The sequence below is a fragment of the Ictalurus punctatus genome, chromosome 19, assembly GCF_001660625.3.
Source record: "Ictalurus punctatus breed USDA103 chromosome 19, Coco_2.0, whole genome shotgun sequence".
NCBI lineage: Eukaryota > Metazoa > Chordata > Actinopteri > Siluriformes > Ictaluridae > Ictalurus > Ictalurus punctatus.
In genome coordinates, this window is record NC_030434.2 from 2,197,131 (window position 1) to 2,212,609 (window position 15,479).

Below are 15,479 nucleotides of genomic sequence, written 5' to 3' on the forward strand. Positions count from 1 at the left end.
CTAAAATGTCCCAGAAAGTCAGATAAAATTCCAGGGGGAGTCCATCCATTCCTGGGGACTTCCCCTTTTTAAAACCTTTTAAAGAATTTTGCATTTCTAAAAGCGTGAAATCCTGGGATAAAAGCACTGTTTCACTGTTTACCTTGTTGTCTAAAAAGGCTAAAACTTCCTCCAGGGTATCTTTGTGTACAGATTTTTCCTTATACAGGTCGGTATAAAATTCTTCCACCCCACCTAAAATCTCCTCTGTTGACTTTAACTCCCTCCCTCCATCTTTTATTGCGGTGATTATACCTCCCCTTGAAACAATCTTTTTAAAAAAAATATCTTGTACACTTTTCCCCTTCTTCAATCTCCCTCTCTCTGCTTCTTAAAATGACCCCCCTGCTTTGTATATCCGATAAAACACGCATTTCTTCTTTTACTGCTTTGATCTCGTCTGTAAAATCCATACCACAGTTAAAAAGGTTAAAATATCTCTGCAGTCGTTTTTGCAGTCCCATCATGCATCTTTTTTCCCTGTTTTTCTTTTCTTTTCCTACCTTCTTAAAAAATCTTTTTGTCCTTTCCTTTATCATCTCCCACCACTGTGCTCGTGACTCATAAAAGTCCTGGAGGGTCTGCCATTGGCTGAACTGCTCCCTGTACTCTCTGACTACTTCCTCGTCTTCTAACACTGAGCAGTTCAGCCTCCACAGCCCTCCTCCTACCGTCACACCAGTGGACAGTGAAAGGGTGCAGGACAGCATCATGTGGTCTGAAAAGAAGAGAGGGGTCAGTGTAGCATCGGTCGGCGGGCAGTCCCGTGTAAAAACCATAGTCGATCCGAGAGGCTCTGGTGCCATCACCACTGAACCAGGTGAAGCCCTCCTCTCTTTGATGCAACGCTTTAAAACAGTCGACTAGTTTAAAATCTTTGACTAATCCTTGGAGTAAAACCGATGTTTTGTCTACTACGCACTCCCCTGCTACCCTTTTCCTATCTTTAGCTGTTAAAATACAATTAAAATCCCCTGCTACGATTAAAGGAACCCTCCCTAGCATGTGGGACTGCAGGTCTTCTAAAAGTTCATACCTTTCATTTTTTTCTGTAAAACCATATACATTAAGAATAGTAAAATCCCTATCTAAAAAGGTCAGATTAGCTAAGAGTGCCCGTCCATCTCTCACCACTGTGCTGCCCTTCACCACGATGTTGGGATTATTTATTAAGATTGCGACCCCATCGCATTTATTAAAATTGGAACCACTCCACACGGAGGGTCCCGGTGTCCACATGTCTTCCCATTTCCTGTAACTAGATAAAAAGGGCAAAGCACATTCTTGCAATAAAAACACATCTGACTTAAAAGATTTTAAAAGGGATAATACACTCTGTGCTCTCAGGGTGGACCTCACACTTCTCACATTGATGGTTGAGATAGTGAGGGTCATGAGCAGTATGGTAAAAAAAGGTATGAAACAGTGTTAAAACCATGCAGAGACAACGTTAAAAACAAATTAAAGACATATGATTTCTTGTGACACTTGCTCTTCCTTTATCCCAGTGGGACTGGGTATAGGAGGGCAAGTGTCTGCTGCCTCACGGGCCGCGGAGGCAACCTCTCGCGGCTCCTTTGGCGAAGATGTTCTTAGCTGGGGGTGCAAGAAAGCAACCTCATTGGGGGGCTCTGAGGGCCACAAGCGGTTCAGGTCTTCCGAGGAAGAACTGTCCCGCCTATGCTCTGCCCTCAGTTTCTTCTCCTCTGTTACTAACAGAGGAGATCCCGCAGGTCTTTTCTGCACCTGAGCATTTGGGAGGGGACTGTCTGGCCCACTCTCCCCAGATACCACACTTAACTCTGAAACTGTCTCCATTGAGGAAGCCGTCCCTTCCTCCCCTTCCTCCATTTCCTGTCTTTTATTTTCCGGGGAGGGGGGGGCTTCCTCCCTCTGCTTGTCTGACTCCGCCCCTGAGGCTGCCCCACTTACCCGTATCTGTTCAGGCCCTGAGGCTGACGGGAGAGCTGGCTCTCCCGCCAAAACCACAGGGCCCGCCTCCTTCTCCGTTGTTTGCTCGGTTTGTCGCGTTTGTGGGGCGGCCATCTTGTTGCTTTTCAATTTGTTGGCAAAGCTCTTTGGGCAATCTCTGTAGAGGTGGTTTGTCTCCCCACACAGATTGCACCGTCTGCCAATGGTGCACTCATCAAAAACGTGACCAATTTCTCTACATTTTCCACAAATGATTTCCTGGCACGCCTCGGCTAGATGTCCCATCCTCCCACACTTACGGCAGAGTTTGGGCATCCCCTGGTAATGGATGTAGCCTCTGTTCTCTCCCAACACAATCATGGAAGGCAGATGTCTCAGGCCCTGGTAGCCCCCAGCGTCTTCCCATTGTTTAATGGGAATTCGCCAGGAACAATTCCAGATGCCGTCCTCATCCAACACTTTGACTGGTTGTCCGCGAACAGTGCAAAATCTACCCAGCCATACACATATGTCATCCCCAGTCACCGTTTCATTAAACATCCTAACAATCACCGTTTTTAGTGAATTATCAGAGAGTTTCTCCACGGTGAACATGGAGAAATGGGCCTTACAACCATCAAACCGTTGCCAGAAATCATTAAGCACAGATGCAGTCCTAAAACTAACATCAAAACCTTTGTTCAGGGGCAGAGTCACGAGACAGTTCAGTTCGTCAGGTTTGAAACCAAGAGATTTCTGGATTAGCTTCCTGGAGAAATCAAGGCGTGACATCCCCAGGAGCTTTCCATCCACCTCTTTAAACAAAAAGCGCACGCTGTGGTGCCTCCTCATGCCGGCACGAGCAGCCGACATTTTGGAGGCACCACTAGCCTATAAATAAATAAATAAATAAATAAATAAATAGATTAAGTAAAACAGACACAAGACTAAACGAAATAAATATTTTGAAAATGAAAAAAAGAGAAAAAAGTAAATAAATTTATGGATTTGTACTTACCCAAACGCAGATTCACAGGCACGATGTTCCATTCGCCAACGAAAGCTGAAAGTCGCAAGGTCCGCACAAATTTCCTCTCTGAACGGTTTTGCCCAAAACCACGAAAAGGTTGAGCGCAATGGCCACCAAAGAGCCGATCGCTGTCTCACCCGATTGATCTTAGCCAAAAGGCCGAGAAGCGATAACCCGTTATGGCCTCTGGCCTAACGAGCACCAGCTGGCAGAGCCTCCACTCCTGGACGACATGCCTGACCACGCGCTTGAAGACCTTGCGCAGAGAGGATTGAGCAACTAGGCACCACGCCCAACCGACCTTGCATCCCAAAGCCAAACTTCTTCCCTCTCTTACGTTAAACTGTGAAACAAATACAGCTTTGCCTCAGCAAAGCTCACAAAAATAAGTTGAACTCGTCAACGTTCCTCTCCACGGAAATCTTTAGTAAAAGGCGAAAGATTTATGCGTGAATGAAGAGAAACCCGAGCTATACAGGAAGTCAGTCCAGGCCTCCGAAACTCCATCGGAGGCCTAGAAATCCGGTCTAGGGTAGGTTGGCTTGCGCCGGCCCCTTACACCTGCACAGCCTTGATAGCTACAGATGTAGGATTGGTCTAGAGCTGGATGTGGGCTGTGGTTTGTATTAAAACCTAATAGGTCCCCTCCCTTTTCCAATTAAGTACATCTGAAACCTTTACGACTGACACCTGTTCCATTTTGTACAATTAAATACAAGAAATTTTTTTTTTTTTAAGTACCATATGTCACTGTTTTTTTTCCTACTTTTTTTTTTCCCCCCAATCGTTTAACATGAATACGTATTCATTCATTCATTTATTTATTTATTTCCTTCCTCCCTTCCTTCCTTCCTTCTTCTTTCATTTGACCCCTTTGAAAAGGTGCACCGTTCCTGGAGGTACTGCAATACCAGGTCGATGCGTGGAGCGGACGGAGCAAGCCCCTCTTCCAGCTCCTCGCTCTAAAAATCCGTTTAATATAAAGTCCTCGAATGGAGGACGTATCAGGTATTAAACTGATAAGAACAGATTTTTCTTTCGAAAAAAATTTTATTGTCACTTTTTTCTTTTTTTCATATTCACAGTGTACACAGTTTTTTTCTTTTCCTTCTCTGTTTACAGATAATTGGTTTTAAATAAATAAATAATTAAACTTAGATAAAACAATTTCTTATTTTAAAAACTGTTTAAAGGAAAAATAAATAAATACATCAATTGTGTGTAAAAAACCATGAATAAAAGTGTCCATAAAATCGTTTCGTTTTTAAATATGGTTAAATAAATCAATTGATTTATAAAAAACACATACATATCTTTATATAAAACACACAAAATAAAAAAACCACTCAAGCCTCCTCTCTTTTCCAAGATCGGGTGTGAGTCCTTACCAAGGGAGCCCATCTCACTGCTCTCCAGCCACGGCCAAGGCCCGTCACTTCCGGTGCCCGGAGGAGATCCTCTACCCTCCGGCTCGCTGCTCCCGTAGCCTTTGCAGGTGAGGGCGCATCTACGAGCGGCCAGGGTCGGTGGCGGCCGGGACCTTTCTCGTGCAACCCCGGCCCCCTCCTCCGAATGTCACCGCGCGGTACCCCTGCAGCGTGGACTTCGCCATCTGCTCGCTCGCGTGGAGGGGCACCGTCACGCGTTTCCCCACCAGCAGGTTTCTGGTGGTCCAGATGGCATCCTTCACGGCGTTGAGGGTGAGCCAGAGCGTGGTGAACCTCTGCGCCGTTAGGCCCTTCGAGCCTGGGCCCACCCCGAGGATGGCGAGCTTGTAGTCCATCTGGACCCCACCTGCCGACAGGCACGGGAAATACAGGGGGCCGGTCGTGGTCCACTGGTCCCGCGCGGCGCCGCACTCCCATAAGAGGTGTCGCACGGTCTCCGGCGCGTTGCATCCGGGTCGTGGGCAGATGGGGTTGGAGCCCATGCCCCGGGAGTGCATGACCGCCCTGACCGGGAGAATCTCATGGGCCACCATCCATGACAGGTCCTTGTGCCTGTTCTGAAGAGCAGGGTGGGCGGCGTTCCTCCAAACTTGTTTGGCCTCACTTAGAGCGAGGCCGGGGACTGGACTCACAGGTTCCCGATCCTGAATGAGAGAGAGAAGAGACCTGTGGTTAGTTAAAACAGAGACATCTTCTCCTTCTGAAACATTTTTCTTTAAAAACTTCTTGATAAAATCATGCTCTTTTGTCAAATTAAAAGACACAGGCGTTTTGAGATCTACAGGTAAAATCTTTAGGCTTCGTAGGTACGACCCCATCCAGAAACGGGTCATGGCCGCTGTCTTGCTCTCTCTGGACGGGGCCACGGCGTACGCGATGTGGAGGGCGGTGAAACGGCTGCCTAAAAACAGGTGGGGGTCCGGGAGGCCTTTCCCGCCGTTTTCCGGTCTCTTCTTCACGACCTCCCTCTTCACTCTCTCCCACTTGGACCCCCAGATGAAGTAAAACACCGCCCTCTCCAGCTCTAAAAGAAAGTGTCGTGGGGGACTAAAAACAGAACACACCAGTAACATCAAAGGTAAAATTACTGCTTTAAAAATTAAAACTTTACCTTCCAACGTCATCTGTCTCAGTCCCCAAAAGCCCAGTTTCTGCCTGACTTTCCCTAACAAGTCGGCCCAGTTTCCCCGTCCTCCACCCTCTTTGTCAAATTTGACTCCTAAAATCCGTAAGTCGGTTTTAAAAACCAATTCCAGTCCGCCTGTGTCCACGTCACCCCACGGCCCGAAGAGCTGGGCCTCGGACTTGCTCCTGTTCAGCTTGGCGCCCGAGGCCCGACCGTACCAGTCAGTCAGGTCCATTGCTCTTCGCATGGATAAAACGTCTGTGGCTAAAAGGGTTACGTCGTCCATATATAAAACGCACGTCGCGGTCAGTCCACCCGTCCCAGGCACTTCGAGTCCTTTGATCCATTTATCCCTTCTCAAGATCTGTGCCAGTGGCTCGATGCAAGCCACATACAGGAGGGGAGATAAAGGACACCCCTGACGGACGCCACTGCGGATATTCACCGCTTTGGACACGTGCCCGTTAACCACCATTCTACTGACTATGCCCTTATATAGTAATCCCACCCAGGCTATGAACCTATCAGGGAACCCCATTTTGTCCAATACCTGTAGCAGGAACTGGTGCGAGACTCGGTCGAATGCTTTTTCGAAGTCTAGGTTCAGGACCGCTAGCCGGATGTTTCTGTCTCTCGCGTAACAGATGACGTCTCTGATCAGTACCAGGCTGTCGGTGATCTTCCTCCCTGGCACAGCGCATGCTTGATCTGGGTGGATCACGTCCTCTAAAACGGTCGACATACGTGCTGATAAAATCTTGCTAAAAAGTTTACAATCAAAGTTTAAAAGCGTGATCGGTCTCCAGTTCCTTAGGTCCGTCTTGTCGCCTTTCTTGTGAAGAAGCGACACTATCCCTGTTCTAAAGCTGTCTGGGAGTCTGTCCAAGGTCTCAAGTTCGTTAAAAACAGTGAATAAGTCATGTGCTAAAATGTCCCAGAAAGTCAGATAAAATTCCAGGGGGAGTCCATCCATTCCTGGGGACTTCCCCTTTTTAAAACCTTTTAAAGAATTTTGCATTTCTAAAAGCGTGAAATCCTGGGATAAAAGCACTGTTTCACTGTTTACCTTGTTGTCTAAAAAGGCTAAAACTTCCTCCAGGGTCTCTTTGTGTACAGATTTTTTCTTATACAGGTCGGTATAAAATTCTTCCACCCCACCTAAAATCTCCTCTGTTGATTTTAACTCCCTCCCTCCATCTTTTATTGCAGTGATTATACCTCCCCTTGAAACAATCTTTTTAAAAAAATATCTTGTACACTTTTCCCCTTCTTCAATCTCCCTCTCTCTGCTTCTTAAAATGACCCCCTTGCTTTGTATATCCGATAAAACACGCATTTCTTCTTTTACTGCTTTGATCTCTTCAGTAAAATCAATCCCACAGTTAAAAAGGTTAAAATATCTCTGCAGTCTTTTTTGCAGTCCCATCATGCACCTTTTTTCCCTGTTTTTCTTTTCCTTTCCTACATTCTTAAAAAATCTCTTTGTCCTTTCTTTTACCATCTCCCACCACTGTGCTCGTGATTCATAAAAGTCCTGGAGGGTCTGCCATTGGCTGAACTGCTCCCTATACTCTCTGACTACTTCTTTATCTTCTAACACCGAGCAGTTCAGCCTCCACAGCCCTCCTCCTACCGTCACACCAGTGGACAGTGACAGGGTGCAGGACAGCATCATGTGGTCTGAAAAGAAGAGAGGGGTCAGTGTAGCATCGGTCGGCGGGCAGTCCCGTGTAAAAACATAGTCGATCCGAGAGGCTCTGGTGCCATCACCACTGAACCAGGTGAAGCCCTCCTCTCTTTGATGCAAAGCTTTGAAACAGTCGACTAGTTTAAAATCTTTTACTAAGCCCTGAAGTAAAACCGATGTCTTATCTACCGTGCACTCCCCCACTACCCTTTTCCTGTCTTTAGCTGTTAAAATACAATTAAAATCCCCTGCTACAATTAAGGGGACCCTCCCTAGCATGTGGGACTGCAGATCTTCTAAAAGTTCATACCGTTAATTTTTTTCCGTAAAACCATACACATTAAGAATGGTAAAATCCCTATCTAAAAAAGTCAGATTGGCTAAAATTGCCCGGCCATCCCTCACCACTGTGCTGCCCTTCACCACAATATTGGGATTTTTTATTAAAATGGCGACACCATCACATTTATTAAAATTGGAACCACTCCACACGGAGGGTCCCGGTGTCCACATGTCTTCCCATTTCCTGTAACTGGATAAAAAGGGCAAAGCACACTCTTGTAATAAGATCACATCTGACTTAAAAGATTTTAAAAGGGATAATACACTCTGTGCTCTCAGGGTGGACCTCACACTTCTCACATTAATGGTAGAGATTGTGAGGGCCATGAGCAGTATGGTAAAAATAGGTATAAAACAGTATTAAAAACATGCAGAGACAACGTTAAAAACAAATTAGAGGCATATTATCTCTTGTGACACTTGCTCTTCCTTTATCCCAGTGGGACTGGGTTCAGGAGGGCAAGTGTCTGCTGCCTCACGGGCCGCGGAGGCAACCTCTCGCGGCTCCTTTGGCGAAGATGTTCTTAGCTGGGGGTGCAAGAAAGCAACCTCATTGGGGGGCTCTGAGGGCCACAAGCGGTTCAGGTCTTCCGAGGAAGAACTGTCCCGCCTATGCTCTGCCCTCAGTTTCTTCTCCTCTGTTACCAACAGAGGAGATCCCGCAGGTCTTTTCTGCACCTGAGCATTCGGGAGGGGACTGTCTGGCCCACTCTCCCCAGATACCACACTTAACTCTGAAACTGTCTCCATTGAGGAAGCCGTCCCTTCCTCCCCTTCCGCCATTTCCTGTACTTTATTTTGCGGGGAGGGGGGGGCTTCCTCCCTCTGGTTTGCTGACTCCACCCCTAAGGCCGCCCCACTTACCCGTATCTGCTCAGGCCCTGAAGCTGACGGGAGAGCTGGCTCTCCCGCCAAAACCACAGGGCCCGCCTCCTTCTCCGTTGTTTGCTCCGTTTGTTGCGTTTGTGGGGCGGCCATCTTGTTACCTTTCAACTTGTTGGCAAAGCTCTTAGGGCAATCTCTGTAGAGGTGGTTTGTCTCCCCACACAGATTGCACCGTCTGCCAATGGTGCACTCATCAAAAACGTGACCAATTTCTCTACATTTTCCACAAATGATTTCCTGGCACGCCTCGGCTAGATGTCCCATCCTCCCACACTTACGGCAGAGTTTGGGCATCCCTTGATAATGAATGTAGCCTCTGTTCTCTCCCAACATAATCATGGAAGGCAGATGTCTCAGGCCCTGGTAGCCCCCAGCATCTTCCCATTGTTTAATGGGAATCCGCCAGGAACAATTCCAGATGCCGTCCTCATCCAACACTTTGACTGGTTGTCCGCGAACAGTGCAAAATCTACCCAGCCATACGCAAATGTCATCCCCAGTCACCGTTTCATTAAACATCCTAACAATCACCGTTTTAAGTGAATTATCAGAAAGTTTCTCCACGGTGAACATGGAGAAATGGGTCTTACAACCATCAAACCGTTGCCAGAAATCATTAAGCAGAGATGCAATCCTAAAGCTAACGTCAAATCCTTTATTCAGGGGCAGAGTCACAAGACAGTTCAGTTCGTCCGGTTTAAAGCTAAGAGATTTCTGGATTAGCTTCCTGGAGAAATCAAGGCGTGACATCCCCAGGAGCTTTCCATCCACCTCTTTAAATAAAGAACGCACGCTGTGGTGCCTCCTCATGCTGGCACGAGCAGCCGACATTTTGGAGGCACCACTAACCTCTAAATAAATAAATAAATAAATAAATAAATAAATAAACTACAATAAATAAGTAAAACAAATAAAACTAAACGAAATAAATATTTTTGAAAACGAAAAAAAGTAAAGAAATATAAATAAATTAATGAATTTGTACTTACCTTGTCCCAGGTCCACTGGCTCGATGTTACATTCGCCAACCGAATCTGAAAATCACAGGTTCCGCACAAATTTTCTCTTTGAATGGTTCTGTCCAAAGCCGCGAAAAGACTGAGAACAACGGCCACCAAAGAGTCGATCGCAGTCTCTACCAATTGATCTTAGCCAAAAGGCCGAGAAGCGATAACCCGTTATGGCCTCTGGCCTAACGAGCACCAGCTGGCAGAGCCTCCACTCCTGGACGACATGCCTGACCACGCGCTTGAAGACCTTGCGCAGAGAGGATTGAGCAACTAGGCACCACGCCTAGACTGCATTTGGCGTGAGGGTCCCTCCTTCTCTGCACCAAAGCCTGAAACCAGGGTGGCCAAGAGGGACCATAAGCACGACCTACCCCATCCCCGTCCTGGGAACCCCCGACTGGCTCCTCCACATCTCCCCGTACAGTCGCCAAGCTTCCTGTCTCTCTCCTAACCATCTTATTCTGCCTAGGAAGCTGTGGAAAATGGAGCCCAGCTCCAGTCTTGGCTTCTGTGCTCGCAAACACTTTCCCCTCCACCTGCAAACTGCCCTTTTCCCCTCTGACACAACAAACCACGCAATCCACAATTTAAACAGATTTTTTTTTCTTCAGTCCATAGACAACATTTGTGATTTATAAATAAACTTGGATAAAACAAAGTTTTTTTGAAAATTGTTAAAAGAAAAAAGTGTGTATGTTGTCATAAAACCCATGAATGTAAGTGTCCATAAAATCATTTCCGTTGTTAAAAATGAATAAATAACCATATAAATATATAAAACAGACAAATCAAAAACCACTAAATTACTAAGTGTCCTCTCTTTTTCAAGACCGGGCGTAAGTCCCTGCCAAAGGTGCCCATCACATTGCTCTCCAGCCATGGCCCGTCACTTGCTGTGCCCAGCGGAGATCCTCTACCCTCCGGCTCGCTGCTGCCGTAGCCTTTGTAGTTGAGGGTGCATCTATGAACGGCCAGGGTCAGTGGGCAGATAGGATTAGGGCCCATGCCTTGGGAGTGCATAACTGCCCTGACCGGGAGAATCTCATGGGCCACCATCCATGACAAGTCCTTGTGCCTGTTCTGAAGAGCAGGGTGGGCGGCATTCCTCCAAACTTGTTTGGCCTCACTTAGAGTGAGGCCGGGGACTGGACTCACTGGTTGCCAATCCTGATCAAGAGAAAGAAGAGCCTTGTGGTTAGTTACAACAGAGACATCTGCTCCTTCTAAAAGGTTTTTCTTTAAAAACTTCTTTATAAAATCATGTTCTTTGCTCAGATTAAAAGACACTAGTGTTTTTAGGTCTGGTAAAATCTTTAGGCTTCGTTGGTAGGACCCCATGCAGAAGGGGTATTTAGGGGTCCTACCTCCTAAACTCCAATTAGGGGAACCCTCCCTAGCATGTGGGACTGCAGGTCTTCTAAAAGTTCATACCTTTTTCATTTTTTTCCGTAAAACCATACACATTAACAATAGTAAAATCCCTATCTAAAAAAGGTCAGATTGGCTAAAAGTGCCCGCCCATCCCTCACCACTGTGCTGCCCTTAGCCAAGATATTGGGATTTTTTTTATTAAAATAGCGACACCTTCACATTTATTAAAATTGGTACCACTCCACAATGAGGGTCCTGGGGTCCACAGGTCTTCCCATTTCCTGTAACTAGAAAAGAAGGGCAAAGCACACTCTTGCAATAAAATCACATCTGACTTAAAAGATTTAAAAAACAATAACACACTGTGCTCTCAGGGTGGACCTCACACTTCTCACATTGATTGTTGAGATTGTGAGGGTCATGAGCAGTATGGATAAAAAGGTATAAAACAGTGTTAAAAAACTTCCAGAGACAAACTTAAAATCATATTAAAGGCACATTATTTCTTGTGACACTTGCTCTTCCTTTATCCCAGTGGGCCTGGGTTCAGGAGGGCAAGTGTCTGCTACCTCACGGGCCGCAGAAACATCCTCTTGCGGCTCCTTTGGCAATGATGTTCTTAGCTAAAGAAGGAAACCTCATTTGGGGGCTCTGAGGGCCACAAACGGTTCAGATCTTCCGAGGAAGAACTGTCTCGCCGTTTTTCTGCCCTCAGTTTTTTCTCCTCTGTTACGAACAGAGGAGATCCCGCAGGTCTTTTCTGCACCTGAGCATTTGGGAGTGGATTGTCTGGCCCACTCTCCCCAGATACTAAACTTTATTTCTGAAACTGTCTGCATGGAGGAAGCAGTCCCTTCTTCCCCTTCCTCCATTTCCTGTCCTTTCTTTTCTGGGGATGGGGGGCTTCCTCCCTGTGGTTGTCTTACTCCGCCCCTAAGGCCGCCCCACTTCCTCATTTCTGCTGAAGTCCTGAGGCTGATGGCAGAATTGACTTTCCCGCCAAAACCACAGGGCCTGCCTCCTTCTCCATTGTTTGCACTGTTTGCTCTGTTTGTGGGGTGGCCATCTTGTTGCCCTTCAGTTTGTTGGCAAAACTTTTAGGGCAATCTCTGTAGAGGTGGTTTGTCTCCCCACACAGATTGCACCGTCTGCCAGTGGTGCACTCATCAAAAATGTGACCAATTTCTCTACATTTTCCACAAATTATTTCCTGGCAGGCCTCGGCTAGATGTCCCATTCTACCACACTTGCGGCAGAGTTTGGGCATCCCCTGGTAATGGATGTAGCCTCTGTTCCAACACTTTGACTGGTTGTCCGCGAACAGTGCAAAATCTACCCAGCCATACGCAAATTTCATCCCCAGTCACCGTTTCATTAAACATCCTAACAATCACCGTTTTAAGTGAATTATCAGAAAGTTTCTCCACGGTGAACATGGAGAAATGGGCCTTACAACAGTCAAACCGATGCCAGAAATCATTAAGCAGAGATGCAGTCCGAAAGCTAACGTCAAAACCTTTATTCAGGGGCAGAGTCACCAGACAGTTCAATTCTTCTGGTTTGAAATTCAGAGATTTTTGGATTAGCTTCCTGGAGAAATCAAGGCGTGACATCCCCAGGAGCCTTCCATCCACCTCTTTAAATAAAAAGCACACGCTATGGTGCCTCCTCATGCCGGCACGAGCAGCTGACATTTTGGAGGCACCACTAGCCTATAAATAAATAAATAAATAAAACAAACCTAAACAAAATAAATATTTTGAAAACGAAAAAAGAAGAAAAATAAATTGATGAATTTGTACTTACCCTTCTACAGGTCCACTGGCTTGCTGTTCCTTTCACCAACCGGCACTGAAGAAATAACAGGATCCGCACAAATTTTCTCTTTGAATGGTTTTGTTCAAAGCCACGAAAAAGCTGAGAAGAACAGCCACCAAAGAATCAATCGCAGTCTCTACCGTTTGATGCTAGCCAAAAGGCCGAGAAGCGATAACCCTTTATGGCCTCTGGCCTAACGAGCACCAGCTGGCAGAGCCTCCACTCCTGGACGACATGCCTGACCACGCGCTTGAAGACCTTGCGCAGAGAGGATTGAGCAACTAGGCACCACGCCCAACCGACCTTGCATCCCAAACTTCTTCCCTCTCTTACATTAAACTGTAAAACAAATACAGCCTTGCCACAACAAAGCCCACAAAAATAAGCTGAACTTGTCAACGTTCCTCTCCACGGAAATCTTTAGTAAAAGGCGAAAGACTTATGCGTGAATGAAGTGAAACCCGAGCTATACAGGAAGTCAGTCCAGGCCTCCGGAACTCCATCGGAGGCCTAGAAATCCGGTCTAGGGTAGGTTGGCTTGCGCCGGCCCCTTACACCTGCACAGCCTTGATGGCTACAGATGTAGGATTGGTCTAGAGTTGGATGTGGGCTGGTATATAGGTTCGAAATCGGTCCCCTCCCTTTTCCCATTAAGTATATCTGAAACCCTTGCGATTGAACCCTGTTCCGTTATTAGTTGAAAAAAACGTGAAAGAAAACCCAGTTTTCTGCAATAAACCCAAATACTGTTATTTAAGAATGGCAATACTGTCACCTGAAATATACACTTTCGAACCCCTCTTATAGTGAAAGCTACCTTTTCCCATGAGGAAGAAATCCCTTTCTTTTGTCATATGCAAATGCTTGCCTAACCTTTCCCTACTCATCCCCATGTCCCTTCCCCTCCATTCCCTTCAAAACCCCTGCCTAGACTGCATTTGGCGTGAGGGTCCCTCCTTCTCTGCACCAAAGCCTGAAACCAGGGTGGCCAACAGGGACCATAAGCCCGACGTACCCCATCCCCGTCCTGGGAACCCCCGACTAGCTCCTCCACACCTCCCTGTACAGTCGCCAAGCTTCCTGTCTCTCCCCTATCCATCTTATTCTGCCTAGGAAGCTGCAGAAAATGGAGCCCAGCACCAGCCTTGGCTTCTGTGCTCACAAACACTTTCCCCTCTGAGACAACTAACCACGCAATCTTGCATTGCCCTGGGTCCAAGGCTTCCAATCCCTCCCCAAACCTTACCAGGTTATCATTCAAGGGGACGTTGGGGAAGTTTCTCCACCACTCCTTCACTAGTCCTCAAAATACTTGTATGCAGGGACATTTCCAAAATTCATGCTCCACCGTCTCTTCGTGTCCTAACACTCCCAAAGCAATACAGGCATTCACTTACAGGGAGGTGGCCCAAGGTACATAACAGCTCTCTGCACCAGCTCTGTCCTCCCTCCCCAGATAAAATGAAAGACTGATCTTTCTAACCTGCCCCCCCAACAAGTGGGCATGGAAAAACATTGGCTATATGGATCAGCCTGTACAAGATGTCCATTTTTATTACAAGAGTTCAGCCGTTGATTGACAGCCTTCTGGTTTCCCATAGGGCAAGGCGCTGCTGTACCTTCAGCACACTGGCCTGATTCCTGGTGCCGCTGGCTGAATGGAAGAAATTAATGCCTAAGATCTTTATTCCATCCGGGCATACTGGGTAGCCACAACAAGCACTTGATGTACCCTGACAGGATCTGCATGACATAACCCTGGACTTCTCAGAGTTCACCAAAGCGCTTGAGGCCTGGCCCTGTGGAACTCCTCATTTGTTATAAAGAGAGTCAGGTCATCCGCGTAAACCGAGACTAAGGCTCTGCATCCCCCCCCCAGGGACATGGAACCCTGCCGGTCTTTGGTCTGCTTGCAGGCTAGCCACTAGCGGCTCAATTGCCAACATGTATAGCAGCGGGGAGAGCGGACACCCTTGTCTCACCCCACCCGCCTGCCTCACCGGCCTCAACAGAAAGATGTTGATGCAAACCCACCTCCTCATACAACAGCTTCACCACCCTTATAAACCTTGGCCCAAAACTCAACCTCTTGATCACAGCAAAAAGGAAAGCATGGCTAACCCGGTCAAATGCCTTTTCCTGGTCTATGCTCAGCAAGGCCAAGGGCCGGCTTTGCTCCTTTGCCTTAGTTAAGACATCTCGTATTAGGCATAAATTTAGGGCACACGTCCGACCCTGCACACCGCATGTCTGGTCCGGGTGGATAATGAGACTCATCACTTTTCCCACCCTCAAAGTGATGGCCTTTGCCAGAATATTTTCTTTGCCAGACGATCAACCGACCTTGCATGCCAAAGCCAAACTTCTTCCCTCTCTTACATTAAACTGTAAAACAAATACAGCTTTGCCACAGCGAAGCCCACAAAAATACCAACTGAATTCGTCAACGTTCCTCTCCACGGAAACCTTTAGTAAAAGGCGAAAAATTTATGCGTGAACGAAAAGAAACCAGAGCTATAAGTGAAGTCAGCCCAGGCCTCCGAAACTCCATTGGAGGCCTACAAAGCCGGTCTAGGGTAGGTTGGCTTGCGCCGGCCCCTTACACCTGCATAGCCTTGATAGCTACAGATGTAGGAGTGGTCTAGAGCTAGATGTGGGCTATAGTTTGTATTAAAAGTTCCCTCCCTTTTTCATTAAGTACATCTGAAACCTTTCCGACTGACACCTGTTCCATTTTGTATAATTATTATTATTATTATTTTAAGTACCATGACTTTGTTTTTTTCCCCTACTTTTTTTCTCCTTCTTCTAA

The 15,479-nt window shown here is 46.8% G+C and overlaps 3 non-coding genes and 1 pseudogene across 3 annotated transcripts; all 4 read right to left on the reverse strand.

The window, feature by feature from the left end:
• Positions 1–3,338: 3,338 nt before the first annotated feature.
• LOC128635487 (U5 spliceosomal RNA) lies at positions 3,339–3,453 on the reverse strand. The gene has a single exon (XR_008398460.1). It is a non-coding gene; the product is annotated as a U5 spliceosomal RNA (small nuclear RNA).
• A 404-nt stretch (positions 3,454–3,857) lies between these two features.
• LOC128635577 (uncharacterized) lies at positions 3,858–4,034 on the reverse strand (annotated as a pseudogene).
• An 8,987-nt stretch (positions 4,035–13,021) lies between these two features.
• LOC128635543 (U5 spliceosomal RNA) lies at positions 13,022–13,136 on the reverse strand. The gene has a single exon (XR_008398516.1). It is a non-coding gene; the product is annotated as a U5 spliceosomal RNA (small nuclear RNA).
• Positions 13,137–15,067: 1,931 nt separating this feature from the next.
• LOC128635545 (U5 spliceosomal RNA) lies at positions 15,068–15,184 on the reverse strand. Its single transcript, XR_008398518.1, has one exon. It is a non-coding gene; the product is annotated as a U5 spliceosomal RNA (small nuclear RNA).
• Between the last annotated feature and the right edge of the window lie 295 nt (positions 15,185–15,479).